General features: G+C 38.9%; 1 protein-coding gene across 10 annotated transcripts in view; it reads right to left on the reverse strand.

Annotated features, from left to right (window-relative positions):
• Positions 1–11,120, reverse strand: part of myo6 (myosin VI) — a 129,630-nt gene extending 118,510 nt beyond the window's left edge. For 4 of the 10 annotated variants that reach the window (XM_011491920.3, XM_011491918.3, XM_011491917.3 and 1 more), the window contains exon 1: positions 10,796–11,119. The gene's annotated coding sequence lies outside the window, so the exon portion shown is untranslated. Of the gene's footprint in view, positions 1–10,795 lie in introns of all 10 variants that reach the window. The other 6 variants (XM_011491916.3, XM_011491913.3, XM_011491912.3 and 3 more) reach the window with 3 other exon arrangements.
• Positions 11,121–11,456: the final 336 nt, after the last annotated feature.

Here is an 11,456-nt window from a genome sequence, read left to right on the forward strand (position 1 = left end):
ATCCACAAAACAACCTAAATATTTTCAAAATGTATTAGAATTGAACACTCCAGATCCCCTCAACGTGTTTTGTGAGGTAAAAACGGTTCAATTGCAGAAAATCTGGTTATTAAACCCGTATAATTCTCTAAATAAACATTTCAATGTCTTCATTAGGCTGCAGCAGATGGGCTTCAGGAATACGAAAAGGCTAGATCAGACTTGACTTCATCGCTACATACATGAAACCTGCACACATCACCTCCAGCACAGCTTCACTATTGAGCAACACCAATAAAAGAGGCTTCAGTGAAAGATTAAAGTATCCCAGTGGATTTTTTCTGCTTAACCAAAGTTGTTGCAGAACTTTACAGCCTTCCTGTAAGCAGTAAATGAGATAATGCTAGTCATTCAAAGGCGTCTTTACAGCTGAGAGCTAACTAGACAAACGAACAACCTTGGACCTGATCTCACACATATATATATATATACATATATATATACATACATATATATATATATACACATACATATATATACATATATACATATATATATATATATATATATATACACATACATATATATACATATATACATATATATATATATATGTATATATATATATATATGTATATGTGTATATATATATATATATATGTATATGTATATATATATATATATATATATATATATATATATATATATATATATTAGCTAAATTGTTACGTTAATTCAACTTTTACTTTAACAAATGTAGATTAGCTGCAACAGAAGAAGTGATTGTATGATATAAACATGGCAGACAACGTTGGGTGAAGTCAGTTTTAGTAAAAACTACCGTTTTCCAGAAGTCAGCATTATTGTTTATCGTTGTCCTGTAGACCTGGCAACAAGTTTTAGGCTGCAGCCGCACCTACAAATCAGACGAGTTTGAGCAAGGTGTGTTCAAGAAGCGCCAGCTTTTGTCTTTTTGTCTTCACCCAAACTACAAAAAGAAAAAGATGATTCGTTTGGAGTCAAAAATGGTTCTCACACTGACGCAATCGGTACAAATGCAAGTGGAGACATTTAAAATCACTGGAATGCTAGAAATTAAAGTGCTGTGTCATTTCTACCTTTTCTGTCTTGTATTAAAAGGTACTAGACTCTTTGGAAACTTCAAAGTCCAACCTTAATCAACTAGATCCATTTTCAAAGCATTCCCAGCGGTCTTTTAATTATAATTATGCTTCTGTAGGAAATATTAATAAACCTGTGTTGTTTTATAGGACATAGTCTCTGCAGAGCAGCAGGTTTGATTAAACAAAAAAATAAAAGTCCCCTCTGAGATATGGTCAGGACTGTTGGTGTGGAGTAAGCCTGCGTTCATTTCCCATCATGCTTTACACTCTCTCGTCCCCCTTACACCCCCACCCAACCAAACATCAACAGTGCTACAAAAATGGCGAGCAATATCAGTTATCCAGTCACAGCTTTGATACCAGCTGAGACGAGAAAAACAAAAGCGTACATGGATGTAATCGTCTACAAGTGAATGCATCAGAATGAGGCAGAGCGGGAAGCTTCTGACCTGTAGTTTGTACGTAACAAGTAAAGGCTTTTTCAAATTTCTTGATTCTAAACAGTTTGATTATAGAAATACACAGAAATGCAGTTTTGAATCTTATTTTTCTGTTTCCATGTCCTCCATTTTCAGAAAAATGTCACAAGAACATGATGAAAACACCCAAAAAAGTGGGTTTTAAAGTGGTTTAAATCAATAGTTAGATTTATGAGCCGTGCATTTCTACCAAGAAAATTTGACTGAAACGTACATTTCTTTAAACTTTTCCAGTTAAAAGACTGAAACAAGATGCTGCATTACTAATGCCTCTAGTTATTTTTGATTAAGCAAAGTTATTAAAGAATAAAAGCCCAAGAAACCAACCAAAACACACTAAAGTGGTATTGCATAAGGCAAAAAAATCCTTAGGAAATGTTTTTTTTTTTATTCTTTGTAAAGGCCTCTTAACCATAGCTTGTCCTGACTTTTTTATTTTTAGTGTTAACTTTAAGGGTCGACCCGGCCTGTTGGACTGGACTGGAACCTGCGCCTGAACATTTCAGCAAACGTACAGACTTTCTGAAGTGCTGATCTTTGACAAACTCGCTCTCATCCAGTTTAAAAATTGACAAGTGTCATGCTATTCATGTCGAAGTCTAACTCCAATAAAATGTTACACCGGCAGCTAAAAAGTTGTACATTACAAGAGGAGTCAGAGCGCAGGTGACCCCGTCAGAGCGCCGGGCTCGCCGCTCTCGGCAGCTCTCCTCACAGAGTCTAATAAATTCTGCGCACTAAGACGGAAACAGAGGTCAGAAACACATGGACAGTCATGAGCATTCCACATACGCGCTCTAAAATGCTGTTTTACTGTGACTACTACAAGCTCCTGCCTGTTTCAGGATGTTTTTAAGTGTAATTCTGTTTTATAGTGTTAAAAAAAGGGAAAATTAATTTATAATCACCTTTTTTGTTCTATAATTTGTCCTTTAATTAGGATAATAACACTTCAAAATATGCAGGAGGGTTGTATACGAGTTGTGATGTTAACAGAACAACCAAAACAAGAGACCCTGCAGCATTTTAACTAAATTTAAAAGAAAGTTTTTCTTTACTTGGCCTAAATTCTGCAGAAAAAATGACTTACTATCATTTAAATAGAGGCTAAATAGTTAAACTATAACCAGGACTACAAGGTACTTTATTTAGCTTGACATATTTCCAATTAAAGAACAAAAAGATAAAAATAGGGGCAGACGATTCCAGTTGGTGGCTGATAAGACTGAGATTCTGGAAGTCTCTGAAGGTACAAAACCAGCAGGACGTTTCCTTTGCTTTTATATGTCAATGCGACTAAAAATACCAATCGAGTGAGTCAAGGTTTTGCAAAGACAAACATTTGCTTTCCTCCCGTCTCCCATCTTCATGACAGTAATCCCACAGCAGCTCCCTCACAGCCTGTGTGGGTTCGACACACGAGGACATTGAGCAGACGTTAAAAGCAGGAAGTGTCCAGCATGGCAATGGCTCCAGTCAATGGAAAAGAGTTGGATCGGCTCATTTACTTAAAAAAAGCTAAAGGGACATGTAGTGTTTGGATAAAGACAGAGGGAGAAAAAACTTAAAAACTCTCGTTGTGAATGACAATAATTATCAGCGAAAGTCGCCATAGCAACCAGGTCCATGGGAGCAGAAGAGCAGCAGCGAAAAATACCAGACAAGAAGCAACGATGCACCTAAATGTGTGCAAAGATCTGCAAAAAAAGCTAAATTGGAATCAGATCAAAGGCCTTATTTATCCAACTAGCTTACACAAGTGTACATTTTCATGACAGACAATAGTTTAAATAGCAAAGTTTCCCTCTCTTTTTTTTTTGTACGGAAATGTAAACGGCAGCATTTGCCTAGTTGTTCCAACATCCTTAGCAGTTATAAGGTGAACCTCGCCCAACATGCTTGGGTCAATTCTTTATGATAGTTTGGTGAGTTGAAAGTTTGGGCTTTTCTATGTTCAGCTGATCATTCATCCAGGTTCAGGCTAAACTGTGTTATTTCATTCAAAGTTTGTGTTGATGTCAAAAAAATGCCTGACCTCAGAAGTCAAAGGTTCTCTATAAAGCAGCATTGTTCAACTTACATTTATGTACATTTTTTTAAACTGTTTATTAGCTTTTACATATTTTGCATATCTAAAATAAACACCTGTCAGGGCCTAAAATGCAAACAAGCTTGCAGACAATAACAACTTGTTACACCTAACTGCCAGGAACCATGGATTAAAATAGGGCATCTGGTATTATAAAACGACTTTTTATGAAATCTGGGTCTATTACCAACAAAATGGAGAAGAAAGGACAGACACAGTATTAGGACAGAGGACACAAAAGGCTCTTTAAAAGCAATGTGATCATAGGTGAACAGAGTAAAAGCAGGAGGTAATAACCGTAAAACTAATCAAAGGTTAATTCTTTCTTGTACGGGATTATATCATTTAATTTTATCAATACTTTCCTTTAACTAAACAACAATTATCCAAATTAACAAAAGCTAGGATCGTTTATTTTGCTTACAAGATTTAATAAAATCCAACGGAGGATTTTTCCTATAGGCCTTTTTTATCCAAATCATTTCACTTTACTTTATAAATGCATGTTGGACAAATGTTTAGTTCCCCTTAGCTAATCAGGTGAGAACATTTATAAAAATCAAAATGCAGGATTGAGATTCTAGATCAGGTGTCCCCTGGTTGTGGGCTGGTCCTGGTCTGTGGGTCACTTGGTACCAATTCTGATAGAAGTTCTATTTAAGAAAAATACTGGAGTCTCTCCATCATGTCCATCTTTGAATCACTTGTCAAGTCGCTCGCCTCGTTCACCTGCCATCTGGTACATTCTCAAGACATAAATGGAAACCTCGAAATAGCAGAGTCAGCGAAAACAAACGTCTTTGGAAAGTTCTTTTGTGCAGAAAAGAGCTGGTAAGGAGACAGAAGAGGAGCCTTCAAAACATTGAAACAGAAAACTGCATTAACCAGACAATACCAGGAGGTCTACTGGAAAGATGGCTTTAATGCAACAGTAAGATCAAACCTAGTCAGCGGAATATGCCTTTTAACAAGCTTTTATTGTTACGAGGAAACTGCTAATATAGTTGCAACCTAGCAGATACCAGAGAGCGTACCAGAATACCTGTTTTTGGTGACTTTGTCATTTTTTATTCTGTTGTATTTAGACGCCGCACCTTAAAATTGTTTCGAGTCTCAATCAATGCCAAAAACTGCCACTTTGTTTCTCGGTAAAGTTTGGGAGCAGCCATACTTTTATTTTGATAGTGGATCCTTTGGAGAGACTTCCACTCAGATCAAAGTCCGGGAAGCCAACGCCCTGCTTGAACAAGAAAACCACAAAAATACACCTCGTCTACCTCTGGGTAAACTAAACAGAAAGAACAGCGGGCAGAAGCTGCCTCCTTTTTTCGACTTTCCCATAATGCCATACTGAAGCACACATAATAAAGCCTCATAAACTTATATTTCAAACAGTGACGCTGGTGAATGAAGCAAAGACTAGGTGTGACTTCATGTGGGCAGGTTTTTAGTTTCAAAGGTCAATAGCACGCGATCCCGTCAAATGGATGGATGGCGTTTCTGTTGTCATGGTAACAACCTCGTCACTCCACTAATATGACGACGGCTTTCCAACCATGGCTTCCACACATTTTACATTTTGAATTGGGCTTAGGCAGCCTCACAAAGACAATGGGAGAACTGTGCCTTCAATACAAAAACTGCTTATTAAAGCAGAATAAAGCTACCATTTAGCGTCATGTTGTGTGTTTGAAGTTTAAAGACTTTAAATCAAGAGAATAAACACACAAAAAAACCACAGGAACACAACCTTAACCCAACTTTTCATCAGACTTTACAAGTTTACGCTTAAATAAAGTGATAAACTTTATTACCAGTCAGCTACAGAAACACCAAGCAGTACTTTGATGTTTCACAGCTGTTCTTTTATTTTTAGAGGAAATCAACTAACCCTGATCCCGCCAAGTTAAAGTTGACTTTTTTAGTTCTTGATAAGTAAAACATTTTCACTGTTGTATCAACTCATTCAAAAAGCAGCGATCTACCCATTTTAGGTACACAAACACCCAATTCCTTTTAGTCAGTCGCAGTGGAAACCTTTTTTTCTGATCTCATCACGGCCAGTCTGTGGGGAAAAACACGAAAGGTGAGGTGTTTAACCCTTTTTCCCCCCCAACTATATTTATAAAAAAATTCTTCAACATTTTTCCCATTCAAGGTGATTCCAAATTACCGTAAGTGGAATCCTGGACTTAATGGAATGTTGCAAATTCGCAGACATGAAGGGATTAAAAAAATGAGATTATAAAGATTTTAGTGCAAAGAAAAGAAGACCTCATACACCTAAATGCCCTCTATTCAATATGTGGTCATCTTTGCTTCGTTTAATGACAGGTCACAGACGTATGACGTCCAAGTTGTGGCACAGGCTAAAGTCCTAAACCGCTACCCTACCAAGCAAGCAAGTCCTGTCCCTAACCTGGACAGAACTGTGGAGTTTGATTTAAAGTAGTAAAAAAAATAATAATCAAATTCTAACCAACATCAATACAAGCATTGTCACATTGGTGCAGTAAAAACAACAAAATCAAGGCCTCAAAACTTTATTCCATAACCAAAATGTCATTCAGTTGAGCAGAGGTGTGGGAACAAAAGGTAAAACAAAGGTTAACCTGTTCAATTACGCTATGTGAGATGACACAAGGGTTCAATTATGTTTGTTCAAAACTAGTCCTCAACTTTAGCCCAGTCCATTTGCCTTTAAGCTATGATTGTCCTGTGGAATCTGGTGGTATTTTAGCGTTGAGTCAAAGCACAACAAACTAAGGAATACCGACACGTTTGAGCTCCCCCAAGGACCCCAGACCCCAGGAGTGTGGCAGCTGGGCTCACAGACAACTTGTAAGCCGATACTCATCGTCATCAACAGCAAGAGGTCTGCTCAGTGTGGCGTGACTAATTCAGCTCACATTCCCCTAATTACAAAGGCTGATGGTGACTGGGGGAGCAGTATTAATGCAACTCTATCAGAAACGAGATACGTCTGAACTTTCCTGCTCTGTCGGTAGGGGAAAGTTGATGCTACTCTGTTTTATTGTTTCATCTTGGATTGGTACCTTACAAAAGATCTCAACCCAGTTCACTGCTGCTAATAAATGGTTTGGGGCAGTACCTGACCAGGTTAAGCCTCCACAGGGTGGAGCTGAAGGACATAAAAGGTCAAACTGTGACTCTAAGACAGCTGAACCCTATTTACTGTCAACTGCTCCTTATAATATAAATGTTGGTTTATGTTGTATCAACTGTAGAGGGCGGATGTGTAGGCTTTAACACTGGGTGTAATTAGGGTGAAGAGATAAATAAATACAGGTCATGAGATTACTGTAAGCATTCACAGAAGCAGCAAAATGCACCATTAGTTGATGTATGACGAGATCCCACAACGCAACAATAAGCAAGATACAAGAAAGAAAGAAACCTGAAGACTTTCCATAACTTAACACCAAATAGATAAAGTTATTGTGCCACTAGTCGTCACAAACCTGAGTGTTTGATAGTTTTTCTCCACATTTTGTGCATCTGGTGGGTGGGCACTGGGTAACAGTCAAGACTGCTTTCAGGAACCATTTGGTGGTTTACCCCACAATCCAACCCCTTAGTGCAGAATGTCAGGCAGGGAGGCAAGGAGTCCCATATTTAAAGTCTTTGCAATGACTGGGTGTCTGGGGGGGTGGACACTCTACCACTGGACCATTAACCTGGTCAAAACCTTTATTGTGGAAAATTTTAAAGTGTGGTTCAAAGTGGCAGCATCTACAGTACTCTAAAAATATGAGCATAGGACCCAGATATTGTTAATTAAGTGGGTCGTCATGGTAACATGATGTATAGGTTAGGTGTGGCTCGACAGCTAGATTGGTACAACTACGAATAGACATCTGACCAAATGTTAGCGAGGACAAGAGCTTAGATAAGGCTAGTTTTTGTTTACCATTGTAACATACTTTACATTTTGGTTTGTTTTTTGCATATTCTTAACTAGACATGTAATGTTCTGTGGCAGCTGTGCAAAAATAACAGTAGTCGTTGTATCCTCTCCACTTCAGAGATAAACATGCAGGAGAACCAGAAGCCTTTCAGTAGGTCATTGTTTTCATGTAGCATGTCATTCATAAACAGGATCCGTCGGGTCCTCAGGCATCTTTATCAATGCTTCAATTTGTGATATAAAACCTAATGCACAACAACTGATTCTATGAAAAATATCTATTTAGAAAATTACCTGTACCTCTTTTTACTAAGAAATAAAGGGATAATATCATTACAAAAGAACAGACTACCGGTACTTCCTTTTTTGGTGTCAAGGCAAAATTGAGATTCAAGCAGGTTCCTGTGTTTGTAAAGCTCTCTCACAACCTTATCGTTAAAGACCCACTTTAATCATGTTTAGGTCCATTTTCAAAGCATTCCCAAGTAGTCTTTTAATTATAATTATGCAGATTTTAGGAAATATCAATAAACCTGTGTTGTTGTTTTCTTGGACATAGTTCCTGCAGAGCAGCAGGATTGATCAAAAAAAATAAAAATAAATCACCTCTGTTGTAGTTTGTACGTAACAACTACAGGCTTTTTTATGGCTTTTCTTTGCTCTTGACTTTAAACAATTTGATTATAGAAATACACCGAAACACAGTATTGAATCTTCATTTTCTGTATATATATCCACCATCTTCAAAAAAAAAATGTCACAAGAACATGGTAAAAACACCAAAAAGTGGGTTTTAAAGTGGTTTAAATCAATAGAGTTAGATTTCTGAACCAATTGCTTTAACAGAGTCATCTTTGTTTTTTTATTTTTAGCATTTATAGTTGCGTTTTCCACCTTCATTCCATTGTCGTGTAAAAGTAGAAGTTCATTTCTACCAAAGAAAAATGGACTGAAATGTACATTTCTTTACATTTTTCCAGCTAAAAGACTGAAACAAGAAGCTGCATTGCTAATGCCTCTAGTTCTTTTTGATACAGCAAAGTAATTAAAGAATAAAAGACCAAGAAACCAACCTTTACACTAAAATGGTATTGCATAAGATTCCAGCTCAGACGAGTAAAACAAAGATGTAGATGGATCTTTTTGTTGGCAAGTGGATGCATCAGAATGGAGCGGAGCAGGCCGACTGTAGTTCAAACATAAGCTTTTTTAAGCGACATTTATTCTTCCTCTCCTGATTCTCAACTATTTGAATAAAGAAATACTCACAGTTTTAATCTTAATTTTCCCAATATATGTCCTCCATCATGAGAAAAATGCCACACAGAACATGTTAAACACACCAAAAACAACATTTTTATTGGAGTTGATCTTACAACAAATTCTAGTAGTAAAGTGGGGAACTACTGAAAAGGAAATGGTTTTCTGGAGGTAACTATAAACCTCAGAGAGGGTCTACGTTCTGTAGGGAGGAGAAGATAGAAAAAAGCATGCAGGCTCAAGTGTCAAAGTCCACACCAGCACTTATGAACATCATTTCTAATGGTTTCATAAACCTCTATACGCAACAATTCACCCCTTGTACCCAATAAACTTTCCTATTTGCCTTTATACTTCCTCAAGAAAAGTAAGGAAATGCATTTGACATATTAACAGTATTAGAGCAGCTAATTCATGTTCTTCTTTGCTTTAAGCGCTCCACAAAGGACAGTGTATGTTAATGAAGTATGTAAATACTAGTGGAAGTATGTAGTTTGCAGCAAAAAAGTTAATAAGCAACAAAACTGCCAGAAAGCAATAAAAAAATGACCTCAAGCACTACACTAAAAAAAACAGTCAACCTTTTGCCACAATGAAGTACTTCCTGTCGAAATAATACTTTTAATGGAGGAATTTGAGTGAGTAAGGGTTACTTTTTTACTGCCTTGTTTCACAATTTATTTTAGAAACTGTAGTTCAGTTTTAATGCAAAAGTTCCACTGCAATACTCTATTAACCATTTAAATTCAGCTTCTGATTCTTATTTAGGGCATAAATGAGTGTTATTTAATCAATACTAACAACTAGTTCAGCACCAGTCTTGAGTTATGCATGATCCAAATAATCCACTAAGCAACAAAATAATTCCCTTAACAGAACCTGAATCCTGAGCCTCAGGAAGGCCAACTTTCCTACAATACATGGCATTTCCTGTTGTGACATGATGCAACTACCCCGATGAGCTTGTGCATCCCTGATGCTGTTCCTATAAAGCCTCCTCTGTGGTCCAGGTCCATTTCAGGAACTGAGAACCTCTGGATGTTCTCCCCAGTTGCAATGTGAGGGGCAATTGGACAAGGAAGTGCATGAACTTTATGGCAACTCAGCCATAAACAAGAAGTCCAGGATTCAGGAGTTGGAGAGGCCTCCACCCAACAGGAGGATGTGCTGAAGAAGACCCACTTCAGCTCTGATACTGAAGTTCAAACGTGAGCTAATCATATCTCTTGTTGTGTGAAGGCTTAGAGCAGAAAAATACCCATGAGCAGCAAAAGACAAATGACAGGGATTCACACCAATAAGCATGAAGCTCAGGATGAAAACAATGAGAGCTCTTATATAATCATGCAACACACAGCTTGCAGCTTGTTTTCTGTCTCTCTGCTGAAGCAAACGTCATTTTTCCATCAGTGCTTAAGCAATATTAGAATTAGAAACCCCACCAGTTCATGCCATTTCGGGGCAGAACGGGTCCAGTGGCTCTTTAGTAGCCGCCGTATCGTATGCCGGCAGTCTGCAGGCCGCAGCCGGGCTTCGGAGCGGACGTATCGGTACAGAACACCGCAGCCCCCCGCGGCAGGCAGCAGCTTCCCACCGCGGCCGGCCGGACTCTGCCCTCCGCGAGGTAAAAACGCTCGCGCCTGCCTTCATTCCATCCCCAGAACTTTAAATGTGTGCGTTTGAGGGCGTCAGCCCCCTCACCACAACAAAGCCGAACGAATGCAAACTCTGCTCCAGCGAAATGAACGTGTAAGGGAGCCGGCTGGGGCTGGGAGCATTGGGGTGTCGGCGGTTCGGCTGTAGGCTCAGTGAGGCCGGGACGCTGACGGACGGGTTCCCGAACTGCGGGGCTGATAGCACCGGCACGCCGCTGAACGCTGCAGCCTGTCGGCTCGCGCCCATGGAGTCGCTCCGTTCGCATACCGGTACTACCTACCTCGTCTTCTTGAAGCTCCTGGGACTCCAAAAGTTGGCTTGTATAAAAAAACATATACTTCTTGTTCCTATTAAATCCCCCCTAAAAAGAGAGTAGAGCTTGAGGCCGAGCCGGCTGTGTCCACGGGATTTATCTCAGCTCCAGCAGCCTGGTCCACACTCCACCCGTCCAGCAGCCTCCCACTCCCGCAGCAACACTGGGAACGGGCCCCGTGACGTCACAGCGGCTTTATATACTGCCCGGTGGAAGAATTCCTACAGGGGGCGCTATGCTCAAATTCAGCTTTTACAATGGGGGAAAAGTGGGACAACCCTTTCATCCACCTGCGGGGATGCACATTTAGTGACTGTCCAGGATGTGTCCCAATATTGTGATCTTGTTTGCATATTCTGTTTGTAGTTAGACGCACAGTGTTATGGCTCATTTCTGCAAAAATATCATGCAGGTTTCTTGGAAATCTGTGGACAAATTTAGCAGCAGTTTGCCTAATGATATTAATGCATTTGGGGATTTTTGTGTCTTTTTTTAGTGTTAATGAAAAGATTTACTCTGAAATGCAATATTCATTTGTTTTGTATCACATGTCATACAGCTTTAAAGCAAATGATAGCCTTTTTGAGGGTCTTCCTCTTTTCTTAATTTTATGTTTTATTTCTTTGTA

The sequence above is a fragment of the Oryzias latipes genome, chromosome 24, assembly GCF_002234675.1.
Source record: "Oryzias latipes chromosome 24, ASM223467v1".
In the NCBI taxonomy this organism is placed as follows: Eukaryota; Metazoa; Chordata; class Actinopteri; order Beloniformes; family Adrianichthyidae; genus Oryzias; species Oryzias latipes.